At 36.6% G+C, this 15190-nt stretch overlaps 1 protein-coding gene and 1 long non-coding RNA gene across 2 annotated transcripts in view; one reads left to right on the top strand and one right to left on the bottom strand.

Annotated features, from left to right (window-relative positions):
* ZWINT (ZW10 interacting kinetochore protein) overlaps nucleotides 1–15190 on the top strand; it is a 76178-nt gene that overhangs the window by 5656 nt on the left and 55332 nt on the right. The window contains exon 4 of the mRNA XM_070611311.1: nucleotides 9208–9544. The gene's annotated coding sequence lies outside the window, so the exon portion shown is untranslated. The remainder of the gene's footprint in view (nucleotides 1–9207; nucleotides 9545–15190) is intronic.
* The window catches only part of LOC103554137 (uncharacterized), a 90134-nt gene that overhangs the window by 38903 nt on the left and 36041 nt on the right, over nucleotides 1–15190 (bottom strand). The gene's annotated exons all lie outside the window — the stretch shown is intronic.

The following is a 15190-nucleotide window of genomic DNA, read 5'->3' as shown; positions in this document are numbered from 1 at the left end:
GCCAGACAGAGTGCTAAGCATTTTTTGTATATTCTCTTACATAATACTTACCTTATTACTCTGAGGTAAGTACTTTTATATTTGACAGATAAGGAAACTGAGTCACAGATGAGGAAATTGAGGTACAAGGAGATTAAGTGACTTGTCCAAGAACATACAACTGCAGAGCAGCACACTCGAGATTTCAGATCTAGGTCTGAGGGAGAGATCTTTCTATCATTTGCATAAGTAAATATGTATGTCTAACTCACGAATAGGTCATTTGTTTATCCTATGAGCCAATAATGCAAAAATTAATTATAGGACTAATTTTTCAGCCTATTTTTGTACAAAGTTGACTTCATGATACCATAATTATAGTGTTTAAATATTGATTATGCAACATGGATTAGTATTATCTTCCTTAAGATTCCATATTGGTAAATATTTCCCTAATAATAATAATTTATTATAAGTCAGGAAGTATTCTAAGCATGTTATATCAATTAATCCTTTCAAACAGTTGTTGTAGTAAGTAAACGCATATCCCTTTAACAGACGAATCAGCTAAGCATCAGAGAATTTGAGTAACGTATCTATATTTACACAGCCAGTGAGTAGAGGGGTTGCATTTTGATCCCAGCCATCTTACAGCACTGATCTCATCTGTGTTTATCTCCCACAGTCATTGGGCAAGAGTGCAAACTCATAGTTAGACCATGCATGGGTTCCAGCAACAACTAGAATCTTATCTTGCTCTGGGATTGAAAGAAAGACGTTATGATAATTTGGTAATACTATAATTTGAAAAACGCAAAGAGAATAATTCACAAGGAAATTATTATGAAGTTTTCCAAAGCAAGTTTCTCTAGTGGCTTCTAGATTAATGTGTTGCCTATTCTAAGCAGTGTCTTTCTGCAGACAGATTTTCTGTGTAAGCAGAAATGGGCTTAATTTAAAGAGGTGTAAATGGTGGTAAGCATTTTATGTTCACTGCAGAGGTCGGCTGCCATTGGTTACTGTAGTAAAACTTCGTAAAGCTGCTCTGAGTCTCTGTGAAATTCATTTATAACAACAAGACTGGATACTTTACCATCTGCTGTAAATGTTTTCTAGGAGATTTAGTTACTCAAGTTCCCTACTTTCTGTAGTTTATTTCCATTCTATGACTGTTTATTTTTTGAAATAATTTCAACAATCCAATCTGTTTAATTTGGCTGATTCCAAGGGAGTTTAGCTAGAAGATCTAACCATTTAATCCAGCAGGCCTTGCATAGTATATCTGAATGTGCTACTGAAGAAGTAAAGAAACTGATTCCAGATCTCCAGATTTTAGAAATGCAAAAATAATTATCTCTATGGGAAAAACAAATCTTGATTGCTACCTTGGTAACAGAGCAAAGAGAGACAGTATCATCCTGGAGCATCCTGGTCAGCACTTTAGTATATTTAAATGCAAAAGAGGTGAGAGCTGTCCACTGATCACCCACGTGGTGAGGTATGGAAAAGATCTCCTCTTGAGAATGAATGAACAAATGAGCAAATGAAGTCCTATCTGTGGATAGCCAAAGTGGAAACCCACAGTTTGCAAACTCCTTAAGAATTTGGTCATAATTTCAATATCTCACTGAGATCTTACCCCCCATATGGACTCGACATTTACTTTTTTGTTTGTTGTTGGAAGGTCCTAAGTACCCTGGTCAAAGGCTGAATTCTTAAAGAAGAATAACAACAAAACACTTAGGAGACAACAGAAACTCTGTCTCTAATCCAAATGCTAATTTTTAAAGGTTTGATTAGGATTTTTAAAATTTTATTTTAGCACATAACATGTTTTTCTTTCACAAAACACAGACATTATAACACAGAGCCAGTTAAAATCCCCACATTTTCCTCCACAAGGGCAGAGGCTGCCAGGCAACAGTAATCTCAAGAAACAGAAGTTCCTGCAAAAGCACAATGCATGTCTTTTTCTGACTGTTTATACAGGCATTAATAGCAATTTTTTTTAATCTTAGAAATACATCAATACAAGGTACTGTGACAGTGTTTGTATAGGTTTCATAGAAATTACTTGACATAAGCAAATGCATACTTGAACAATGTTTAAGGTATATGGTAGCATTGTATAACTACTTTGAGAAATATACAGACTTCAACTAAATATTATAGCCATAATTCATGTTCATAGGAAAACTGGCCAAAGGTTTTGTCAAAGTTGAGGCAGGAAAGAAAATAAAGGCCATGCATTGTACTGCAAGTCACCTGTTCTAAATTTTATTTCCTACAAATCAGCTTTCAAGGTATCACAGCTTTAGCAGGCCTCTACAGGAGCCTTAGTTTTCTGTTCTGTCAATGACATTAGAGGCATTCATTGCTTCCTCCTTCCCATTGTGTCTGATTCCCCCACACTGGGGAATGTGTGCTTCTCCCCTCCTCTTCTTTCTGGCTCTCCTTTTAATACCCTGATGCAGCAGCAATGGATGGCAGAATTGTTTCATTCAAACTCTCAAGGCAGTCAGAGTTCCACTTGAGTTCATCTGGCATCTATTAGAACAAGGTTAAAGCTACAGAAAGAGCTCCAACTCTATTCCTTTTAGCTGAAGGACAACAGAGGTGGATTTTAATATTTCCTTGTAGACTGCTGCTTCAGAGAAGGCACATTTTTGTAGTCACTAATGCTGAATAAAGGGACTTGGTTCCCAGTTCTTGTTTTGTCATTAGCCAGGTGGCTTTGTTAGCTTATTTGTTTTATTTAAGCCCTTTGCCTTTCTGTTAGTCTTGATTCTGCCCACTCATTGGTGAAATAGAATGGCGTTCTGCTAACTCTAATAGTTGCAGGATAACAGGAAAAAGCAAGTACTCTTTCTTTTAAAAAAGAAAAATTGTTTGAGATAAAAACTGGGTTTGGGCAATATCTACCATGTGGCAATTAGGCATACTCAGACTTTCAGGTTAAAATGAGGGATAAGAGTATTGTACACTCCTCCGAAATTCTCAGTGATTATTTAAAAAGCAGTAAGAAAGAAAAAGATATTGGGAAATCGTTTACAATCCCAATGCACATCTATCTGGATGACTATAATAATGGTAATTGCAGCCCTTAGGATGAAGAATTATGCTTCTTCCTGGGAATATAAATTCTTTAGGAAATTGGGATACAAATCCTAAAGCTAGAATAGGTTTCCACTGATCACACTGACTTTTTCTTTGATGGTGTTCTTCCTAAATGGATTATTATTCCAAAGAGAGGAAAGAAGCAAGACAGAAAACTAGGGAAGCTCTGTGGAGCAGGCATTTGTAATCAGGATGTTATTTAGGGAGAAAGGCTTATGACCATCCCAGGCATTGATGCATATGATAGATAATATTGTGTGTCTTTCTTTCTTCCTCCATTATTATCAAAGAGAGAGCAAGTTTAATGGTATTAACACAAGAAAAAATAGTCTTAATTGGATTAACTAGGCCTTCAAATGATACTGACAGATACACCCCTTAAACAAAAGGGCAGCCCTGCCAGCCTTTTGTGAAATGGAAAAGATGTAGAAGACACAAAGTTTTAAGGGAGATTAACGTATCCTTCCAGCATTGCTTTGCATGGCAACATTTTCCCCTCCAACCCCTCAACTTCCCTATCCTCAGGTCCTCAGGTAACAAACACAGGGCTGGACATTGCAATGGCAAGAATTCTGACAAAGGGTGTTTTATCAGAGAGAATGAGTTATATGCTGAGTGACAAATCATTTCTTGCTTGTTTCTTACTTTTCCATGCTGGCAAACTTTCCTACTGTTTTAGAATTGAGAAGAAGTAGAAAGCTTCTTTTCTGTGAAAGTATAGGTAGATTTAACTCAATTCATTAAATACTTATTGAATGTGTATAAAGGATAAAGAAAATTGATATAATATGGGTCCCAGACTCAAGGACTTTAATCTCCTCCCAAGAAGAATTCTAAGGGACCACAATCTCTCTCTCTACAACAGATTATGATGTTCTTTTTTCCTAAATCCAATGTAATAACTGTACATCTAGAAGCTGATGTAAAGGTGTGGAATAAAATTTAGACCTCTATTTGATGTAAAACTTCACTTGGAAAATGTATTGGTAGCAGATATTACACAGAATTTAAATGCACCTACCACAATTGGAAGGCAGTAAGAATTCATTATTGTCACATACTCATGCAATCCAGTGCATTTATATGGAAATTATACAAAGGACCACAGCTAAATTAAGTAGCTTACAAAAACCAAGCAGACAATACGACAAATCTATACAAACCAAGGATATATATATGACACACCATCACTTCTGGCATATGCCATTGGTCACACAGACCAGCCCTGGTGCATTTTGGGAGGGGACTACACAAGTGCATGAAAACCAGAAAGTAATGATCATTGGGAGCCATTTTACCAGCTGGCTACCATTGACTGCTCTCTGGACACCAATAATTCACACCCCGCTAACTATATCACAAGTCCCTAAAAACCTCACCCCATTACAGCATTAGCTTGAAGGCCCGAATCTTGTCATTTAAATTGGGTGTAGCTGCATAAATGGCTCACTGAGTATAGTTCCTTAAGTACAGCTCCTTGAGTACAGTTTCCTTCAATCTGAAAACCTGTGAAACAAAAGAGGTAAGTTATCTGCCTCTCCCACACCCATCATAAATGGGGAGATAGGCATAGCATAATCTCCATAGACACTCTTATTCAGTAAGGGAGAATGGGGGATTGCAAAAGTCACTGGTCCGTGATAGTTCTGAAATCCAGCCTGGAAAATGTTGGAATTTCCTTGATTAGGATTTAATTTCATGCCTGCCCAGAGATGACTCTCTACAGTTCTCGGTTCCACTCTCTGGGCTCTTTCTATTCTTTGAGCCATCCATCTTTTTTCATGAAGGTTAGCACATGCTTGAGTCTGAGTAGTCTACTAGCCTATTATCTGCTTGAAGAAATTTTAGATCCATTTTGAAATATCTCGGTCTCTTTCAGTTCAAACTGTCAATGTTTGTACAGATGTAATTTTCCTTAAAACTTTAAGGGGTTACTGTGAATCTTATTGAGATTTGCTCTATTAAACAAAAGCTAACCCATTAATCTCTCCAGAATAAGTTTTTCTTTACCTTGGGCTTCTGTTGAGAAGGCTGTAGTACAATATCCTAAGGCTCCAATGGGCTCTACTGTTTGATTGAGTGGATCTGAGAATTACACACTTTATATTTTAGAGGACCTTTTGTCTAACTGAATAGCATTCTGAAGCACCACCTTCGATCTTTCTGAAATCTAATCAAAGAATTTTACAGTTACATCTTTGGCTTCATCTTTAGGCCATAATTTCCTGGCAATGCCTTGTATTTGACCCGTGTTCAATGGCCATTTTTCAATCTTAGCAACTTTTGCCATCTGTAGAGGCTGAGGATTTTCAAAGCCATCAAGTCCATTATTTTTCCCTTTGTTTTATTTTTTTTACAGGGTAGACAGCCACAAGCCAGCACAAATGAAAAATCTTTTTGAGTCTGCAGAATATTTTAACCAAAACTTTTTCAATGAATAATTATTGAGCATCAGCTTTGTGTTATACCGTTTATTTTCTGTTGTAAAAAGAGAGATAAAGTATTTACCCTCATCATGATTACATTAGATTAGATGTAGACAGATAATAAAGAGATTTTTTTTTAATTTTAGCAAATACAAAGAAGAAATTGAATCAGAGCAACGAGCTAGTACTGTGTGGTATTCTCTATTTTAGGTAGGATAGTGAGGGAATGGATGTGATGACTTAAACAGAGTAATTAGAAAAGGCCTATCTTTGAAGAGGTGTCATTTGAGCTAAGTAACGAAGAGAAGGCAGCCATGCAATGGTCTTATAGTATTCCAGATAAGTAACAGAACGTGCAAAGATGCTGAAGTGGGAAGCAGATTGGCATATTTAGAAAAAGAAAAAGGTTCAGATATAGTTTTCCTGTGTAGATATGGCTTAGATATGGGACTAAAATACAGAAAAAATCTCAGCCTTTACCTAGAAGACAAATTCAGCTGACAATTTAATAAAATTTGCGATTTTAATTTAATAGCAATTTTGATTTCCCAAGAATTCTTAGGAAATTATTTGCTTAAGTTTATCTTAATATATTTTTCCTTTATTTAACTGAATCTCAAAAACATATTAATGTTTTATGGTATTACTATAACTGGCATCATAAAGATCTTATTCAACTGTATAAATTATATCATATTATTTCCTAGTTTTGTCATTTTCCACAAATTTTATATATTCTCTGTTCAGATTTGACAAGGCAAGGACTGAAAAATAGAAGGTAAGATTATCACAATGATAATTTCTAGAATGGTTAACTTTTCTTTTGTGATGACTTGTAAATATATGTGTGTATAAACTAGAAGTATTTTCCCCAAACAGAAGACTGACCTTTTACAGTTTAGACTTTAAATACGCTTGTATATCTCTTTCCTGATCTTGAATTTTACTACCCTCCTGTCTCTATTAAATACACCACAAATGCTCATACTCACAAACATAGACTTAAACCATACATAGTATTGTTTACTATTTGAAAGAGAACACAGAGAACCATTCAGCTGTGATGGGAAGATTTTCACAGGAGTCTAAAATGACATAATAGAATGAATTCACATCTTTCTCATTACCTCTTTCCAAATATTTGCTTCTCTTTGGTCAGGGTTGGCTTTCTCTAATTTCTGCATACACATGCAAACACATACACACAGGAATATTTTTAAAAAATCACATTAAATGTGTGAGTCATTATGGATAAGCAGACGGTTGTTCATGACTTTTATAATGTTTAAATTGTATTTTGATTCATTCTTGTAACTATAAATTTCTATATTAAAGCATGGACCAAAAAAGAAAAGCCATTACTTGCACTTACTGAGCACACAAAAATTAACACGTAAATGTAGAAAACATAATTGCCAAATTATTTATGGAACTCTCCTTAGCATAAATATTTTCAAGGCTTCTTATGTATTTCTAGGTAAATCTAGCAGCAGATGAAATTAATCAATCCAATTAGAAAATATAAAAACTGTTTACCTAGCCCCAGGTCATTCACCAATAATGAACTAGGATTGGTACAGGACGACGGTCACTAGTGTAGATTTGAACTTATTGGGCATTGAGGTAGACGAAGAGCTTGTCGATATTGGAATTTAGAAACAAGAAAAAGCTTAGAAATACTTATCTATGATCAAGGTTGAGGTTTATTCAGTTATCAATTCCTGGAATAAAACTTAAAAATCCGGAAGATCAAGGGGGCTGGCCCTGTGGCCGAGTGGTTAAGTTCGCGCGCGCACTCCGCTGCAGGCGGCCCAGTGTTTCGTTGGTTCGAATCCTGGGCGCGGACATGGCACTGCTCATCAGACCACGCTGAGGCAGCGTCCCACATGCCACAACTAGAAGGACCCACAACGAAGACTACACAACTATGTACTAGGGGGCTTTGGGGAGAAAAAGGAAAAAAATAAAATCTTTAAAAAAAAAAAAATCCGGAAGATCAAGAAAAGAAGCACAGAAGTTATTAGATTTTTAAAATATTTTAACACTCTGGGGAGTGGGATGCCATTTATGGTCTACTGCAGAAGTAGAACCAGAAGTTCAGGAAAGAACGGAAATTCTAACTAGCAAGTTCCTTTTCGATACTTTGTGCAAGGGTTGTAACTGGAGTCAGAGTACAGAAATCTGAAAGTGTGAATGATGAGGTGAAAGTCATTTCTGCTAGATGGGGGGCTGGAAGACTTAAAAGGAAGGACTAATTATGAGTAGAGAAAATTTTAGGAGCGAAGAAGTCTACCTAGAAGTCTAGCGAACCCTCAGTTTTAGCAAAGAGCATCTGTATCCTGTTTTCTTTTTCCCAGGACCAGAGGAATAACCGACAATTTTTCTATTTTGAGTTGACCAAGGAAAAGGTCTTTGAAATGCACTTTAGTTATCCTTCATTCTCTGTCTTGAAAAGTATAGATGCATGCTGCTCTCCAATTGTAACTTACAAAGGATTCTTCTTGATTTGGGAGTAATATTCAAAAAAGTCTTTCATAATGGGAAAGAAAAACTAATTTTGGCTCCCATATTTAGGAGTATTCAAAGTCAGAGCATGTGTGAATCAGAAGTCAAAAAGAGCCAAATACTTTTTAAAAATAATTACCTTTCACCTTAGCTATCAAATTTTAGGGTTAAAAAAATACAAGTTATTGGTGTAAAACTAAAGTTATCGGGTTTTTTTTTTTTAACATTATTATACACAACTAGGGTGACAGTATAAGTTCTTGTCCAAACTTGTCTTTAAAAGTAAAAGGGGGAGGAACAGATGCTTAGCCAGTCAGGACATCAAGACAACTCGATAAATGAAAATCGCCCATGGCAAAGCAAACATAAGGGTACCCTATACAGAGGCAATTGCCTCCTCTTTGTACATTGATTCTGCTGTCCTAATGCTGTGGCATGTTGAGAACCATTCTAAGTGGCATGTCAATCTGAAATCTATTTGTAACTCAGTAGCTTCTCTCCGTCTTATTATTATCTGTGTTTTTCTCCTCAGGTAAGCATATCACAGACTCATAAAAACCATACACAGGTGGCATCCGTCAGCACTTTCAACTTTCTCTCTGTATTTGATTAGAAAGCAGATGCATTTTCTACCAGACTAAGCTTGTTTCTTTTCATTTGTTGAAAAACAAATACATTGGATACAGAAATCTGAGAAATAAGTGGTTGCATATTTTCTTTATTTACAAAGGGCTGGAAATGGAACACTATTAGAATGTCTATAAGAAGACAAAAGCAAATATTTACATTTCCGTATGTCTGAAACTCTGCCAACATCCTCCTAGAAGCAAATTTCAAGAATGCTCTTTTTTTCCTTTAAAAGTTAATAATGTGAAAATTTTGATCTCAGCTTCTCTGGAGACACAGCAAGAAACTAGTCATTCAAAAATTTACATTGATCTCTCATCCAAATAAGTTTCGACTGATATAACTGATTTCCCTTTTCTCAATAAACATATTATCAGTCAAGAGACATTTCCTGACATATTAATAGGGAATTCCTGCAGTCTGCTTGAATATTATTGTTCAAATATCAGTTTGTTAATTATAAACATATTTATTTGTGTATTTCTTTTTGATGAATACTCCACTGTTTGCTGCAGCGTTTTTTTGTTTTTTGTTTTTGTTTTTTTTTTTGGAGGAATATTAGCCCTGAGCTAACTACTGCCAATTCTCCTCTTTGTGCTGAGGAAGAGTGGCCCCGAGCTAACATCCGTGCCCATCTTCCTCTACTTTATATGTGGGACGCCTACCACAGCATGGCGTGCCAAGCGGTGCCATGTCCGCACCCGGGATCTGAACCAGCGAACCCCAGGCTGGCAAGAAGCGGAATGTGCGAACTTAACCGCTATGCCACCGGGCCGGTCCCTGTTTGCTGCAGTTTTAAAGGAGGAAATAAATGGGACTTCTCTGTGGAGAGAGAAGAGGAATTATACTCACCAACAGTAGTGCATTCCAGAGTTCACTCCATCAGAGCTGTAAGTAGATGCTATGATATTTTAACCTCTTTCCAAATTGAAGCAGTAAAATATCTGGCAAAACCAGAGGCCAAGCAATGCATACATTTATTTGGTAGCTGTCAATAACTATACATAGAACAACTGTCTGAAATACGAATTTAAGCTGGAAATTAATTCCTAAAGTATCCATTTTATTTAGAATTAATAGTTTATGTTGATTAGAAGGATTCTATTAACAGACATGAATGTAATGAAAATTCCTCAGATAATTCTGTTGATGAAGTGGGTGAGATCAAACGGATGGCTAGAAATAAGAAAGGCTTTGGGGAAGAGACCTGGTGGACAACAGGTGGGTTTGGACAGGCTTCCCTCTGAAAAAAGATTAAAGTAAAATCTGTTTTCACCCAAGTTGGAAGTGGGAAGAAACATTTTAGGGAGATGTAGCCATGACACAGACTATTGTTTCTTGTACATGTGTGATATGAAAAGGAAATATGAAGAGTCTGGGTACATGACACAGGGATGAGGAATCAGAATTTCCATCTGGCTTACGCCCTAGAGGATATACCAAACCTCTTCTGAGTCAGAAGAAGTTATTTACAGGGACAGCGCATCTAGATCTTCCCTTCCTCCTACTATTTCATTGTGTAATTCAGGGTGAGAGTGACACTTGCTACCATTGAGTCCAGCCCATCTGATCACCATGTCTTCTCAGTTGTATCATCTAAGGGTCCTCCTCACACCCTCTTCTGCACCTTCTCTCTACCAACCAATGCATTCTTCACATTGCAGATCAGAATTATGTTCTAAAATATATATCCGATCATGTCACTTTCCTGCTTAAAATCATTTAGCGGATCTCATCACCTGTAAGTTCTGAACTCATTAGGATGAACTGTCGGCATCTACAAGCTTGTCATGCCAAACTTTCTGCAGCTCCCCTAATGCTCAGTGCCTTTTCCATCTCTGATTTGCTAATGTTAGGCGTATCCTAAACCACTAAGTACACTCCAGAAATCTACATATGTGTCATTTTATTTATTTGTTCACTCACTGAATATTATTTAGTTACCTTCAGTGTGCACAGAGAAATGCTGGGACAGAGTAGAACAATGAATAAAACAGTCACAATCTCTATCTTCAAGGAACTAGGTAAGCAACCAGGCATTTTTTTTCCCCCGCCTGGGTTAAATGTTTCTCTGCTAGCTTCCCACAGCATCCTATGCATATCTCTATCTTAACTCTTATCAAAATATAGAGAAATATCCTGTTTACTTTTCTGTAATCCTCATATACCATGAGCTCCTTGAAAGTAGGACAAAAATTATTTGCATTTTCATCCCTGGCACGTGACTTGGTTTTATAAAGTTTGTTGAATTTAGGAGTGCCTGTATGGTGTTTTGAAGATACATAATAATTGCCATCTGCATAAACAATGTGAATTATAAAACAACAGGTTATACTTAGGATTTCACATAAAAAGTCAGAATTAATGTAAAATTTGAAAAATTATTCTTAGAGAAGAATAAAAGTATAAATTATACCTGAGAAGACAAAACTGTACTAAGGATCTGTCTGACACACACACACACACAATAAGATTAGAGGGAAATAATGTGAAATGTACATAATATTAAGCAGATGGAGATGAAATAACCGGGATGTAAACTACACTAAGAATCTAGTTATTACATGGACTAACGCAAAGTATGGAGATGAAGAATTATAGGATGGACAAATGCTGATAATAAATGGTGAGGTATCATCAGACAGTGAGGGAAAATGATAATTTAGTACAGAAACTTAAGGATAAGAAATGCTTAAATGAAAACATGGACAGGAGTTTGGTTAAAGAACATAAAAGACAAAGTTGTTGAAAAGAAAGGGGACTTTTCATTTACGTGTTTAAGTACATTCTGGACTAAAGCTAGTCAAGAGGACCTGTATTAAAAAAACAAAATGGCTGTTAACTACATACCATTTGAGTTCTGAGGGGGTAGAGAGTTATTCGGAGTCAAGCTAGAGGAGAGGAGCATACAAGTCAGCGTGAAAAAGGAGTGGATTTTATGCAGGCAGCAGTGTTGGAGCATCTTGTGGATCAAAGCTATTCCAGCAGTATAGCAGCAGGGAAGAGTAGCATTAAGATATCAGATAGGTAGAAAGAGCCTGAAGCCAGTGAGAGAGAGAGAAGACAGAAGGTGTGCTCACAGGAGGCCATCAGTTCAAGGTCAAGGAGAGATGTGGAGAAATAGCAGCTGAGTCAAGTGACTTGGAGAGTTGAGGTAGGTACCCGCTTCTTGGAGGGGTCAATCAGGAGCAAACGGCTACAGGGAGAATAAAAAACTGTATCCTCTGCTCACTCTTTGTTGATGGTTGGCTTTTGAGTTTTATAATCACTACTGAACAAAAGCGAGAAAGGGCCTCTACCGATGATGGAATATTTGCTAATTCTCAGGCCAAATACATCTGCACAGATAAGAAGGAGATTAAAAGAAAAACCAGCAATGAAATGAGAAGAAACCACCCATAAAAATAACAGCAGGGCACACAAAGAGCAAGGGCAGAACTTCTACTTATGTCAAATGATGATTACACAGGGTTAGAACTAGTGTGAAGATGCAACCCCTACCCACCATCAAAATCTTTAAAAACAATTATGCAGAAGAAAGGATAATAGATATTACTCAAAAAGCAATACCACAAGTGTTTCAAATACATCATCATCAACAATAAAAATGTACTTAAGGGTTTAAAAACCAAAAACCTCTCACTCATAAGTGAGGATATCGGTTAATTTTAATTGATTAAAAGCTGTCAAACAATAGAAAATGGCTTTTGTCTATTTTCCATCCGTTTGGAAATCTATGAGGAAAAGCCTAGGAGTGGTATCAATGCTCAGCATGTAACCTGTAGTAGAGAGATAAAGGCTGCAGATGAGAAGGTGAAAACAACTAATACTAACACTTCAATGGGCAGATAAACGATGCCAAATAGAAATAACCATGACAAAAAATAAGAGCCATGAGTCCATGTGACTACAAATAATGTATATAACAAAACTTCCAGAAAAAGTGATAACCGTGATAAAGAATGAACATACTTACCAAGGAGAATTAAACATTTTTCTCAAGTGTCTAAACTTAAAAAATAATTTAATTTATGTATTAACATTTTATATTTACTAACTATTCTTGAAATATTCCTGGGAACAACTATGTTTGACATGTGTAGACATTTACAAAAATACATGATATATGATATCTTTTTTGTACACAATTTGGGACCATTCTCCTTTGAAAAACAACTTCTGTCTGACAATCTGCTTTTAGATTTTTGTTCAAGGGAAGCCACATTATTGCATTAAAACCCAAAGGTCAGACATCTGTGAAACATTGTGTTAAAAGCCAAGAAGCTGAGGCAGAAAAATTCTTTCTGCTTCATCTCACTATAAATTGCAGATCAAACAGTGATCTGGATTGACAATGGCTATACCATCTGAAATGAATTGCGTTCCATTTAACATCTAAAATGTCATACTGGCATTGTGTGTGACTTTAATTTCCAACTGCCCAGGCTTGTACATGGTATTTGTACCTTTCAAATATGCTTTTTGACCTTCAAATGATAGGACTTTATATCTAGAACGAACAAGCAAAAGTTTGTTACATTCACTGTAGCCAGTGATTGCATATTTGCTTATTCCTTTATTTTTTTAAATATATTTACTTTGTGAATAAACACAAGAAATATAGTTTTGACCACTTTTAGCAGATGGTAACTTACAAAGAAGAATACTTTTAGCATTCCATGAAATGGGCAATCTTTGAAAATAGGAACTTGAAACCCATTTTCTCAGCAGAATCAAGAATAGAGTTAACAGGTATAACTCTAATAATTATCATATATTTGGTGTCTACTCTATGCCACATACTTTATATTGATGGTTGTTAAACCTCACAATACAGTTGTTTAAAATGTCCTCAACTTTTTTATTCTCTGAAAAGAGCAGATTACTATGAAGATAAGATAAAACCACCATTACAGAAATTCATTTTGAAAAAGCAAATTAAAAAAGGAGAATGTTTTACGTCTTGACTTTCACATAATATTTTCCCAGATTCCTTTCCAATACACGTCCATCTAAAAGTAATGTTAAAGAGGAAAAAAATCTTTATTTGGAGCTCCTATTAGTGTAAATGAAAATTAACCAAACGATAAAAACTTCTTTATGTAGAAGTGATAAGGATGGAAGAGAAAGCACAGGTGACTGAACAGAGGCAATGTTCATAAAGCTAAAGGATGGGCTTTGGAGTCACGCTAGTCTTTGAGAATCAGGTCCACCAATTATTAGTTTTGTTAACCTGGAAAAATTTACTTCTCTGAGCTTCAATTTCCTCATCTAAAGATGGGATTGATGATGCTTACCTCAGAGAACTGGTCTAAGAAAAATATTAGGTAATGCCTGAAAGCAGACAAATCAATGTAAAATCAACAATGTACATTCTTTTCGTACTAAAATCATTTTTTAAAAATGAGCTGTACTTGTTGTCATGCAATCCGCAAAATAAATATCTCTCTCCCTGTTGTATCAGGCCATCCCACAGTTTTTCTAGCCATTTTTCTGGCCTGAGTTATATTCAAATGTTTAACAACACATTCAACGTGGGCACTGACCAATCGGAACCAACAGGAGCTGTGATTCTAGAGAACTCCTGCTATGCCAGGCACTAAAACAGTTTCTCAGTGGTGGTTGGGAGTAAGGGTGTCTGGAATATCTCGGGGAAGTTCCTGACGTGGCGAGGGCAGTAAAGCCCTCTTCAGCCAGTGCTACTGAAGAATTCAGTTTTTTAACAACCAATACAGCTATACTAGTGCAAACCAGATGAATATCAAGCCTATTTATTTTCTTGGCATTTTAAAAAACCTAGTTTGGTATACTAACAAAGTTTCAATACCTCTTTCGATTTAATGTTCAAGATTGAATGTAGCTCATAAAACCTGACATGGAAAAGATGAAGATGGCGGAGCTGCTCAGCTGCGTGATATTTCTACCTACACTTCTACTCCTTCTCTATCGCTCCCTGTCTTCCCTCTGGCTCGTACCAGAGCGAGAGACGAGGGGTGAGCTACAAAAAAGGCTTCTCTGACCATGACTCAGTATTCTGGCATTGGTGCTCTCCATGTGTTCTTCAGATCCCCCCTCCGCACCGTTCCCTGAGACAGGCAATGCCATCTCATGCTGATCTCTTTAGATTTCCTCTCAGTCACTCTCAAGGAGAGCTCTTCTTGTTGGAGACACAGTGCCCTGGAAGGTTGCCTCTTTGGGTGGAGTCACTCTGAATCTCATTTAAGTCTCACAAGTTCCTTCTGTCTCATCAGACTCTGCCCTTTTGCCCCTCTTCTTTATAAGTACAGAGCTGACCCATTGCCCTTTTCTTCTCAGTCTCGCATCAGAGGCAGCTCTGGCCAGCCTGGCACCTTTTAACTTTTCAAGGTAAGAGTCTGGCACCAGCCGGTAGGTTCTATAAATGGCAGAGGACACAAGTCATGTTTTCCAGATAGTTCTTTGAACTGTTCTCTCAGAACTCCCGCTCAAAACTGAAACCCAAGGGAAAAACGTCCTATTTATTATGCTATATTTTTGAATAAGAAAAAGGAATACTG

The sequence above is a fragment of the Equus przewalskii genome, chromosome 1, assembly GCF_037783145.1.
Source record: "Equus przewalskii isolate Varuska chromosome 1, EquPr2, whole genome shotgun sequence".
NCBI lineage: Eukaryota > Metazoa > Chordata > Mammalia > Perissodactyla > Equidae > Equus > Equus przewalskii.
Note: the sequence above shows the minus strand (reverse complement) of the source record. Positions and strands in the feature narration are given on the sequence as shown.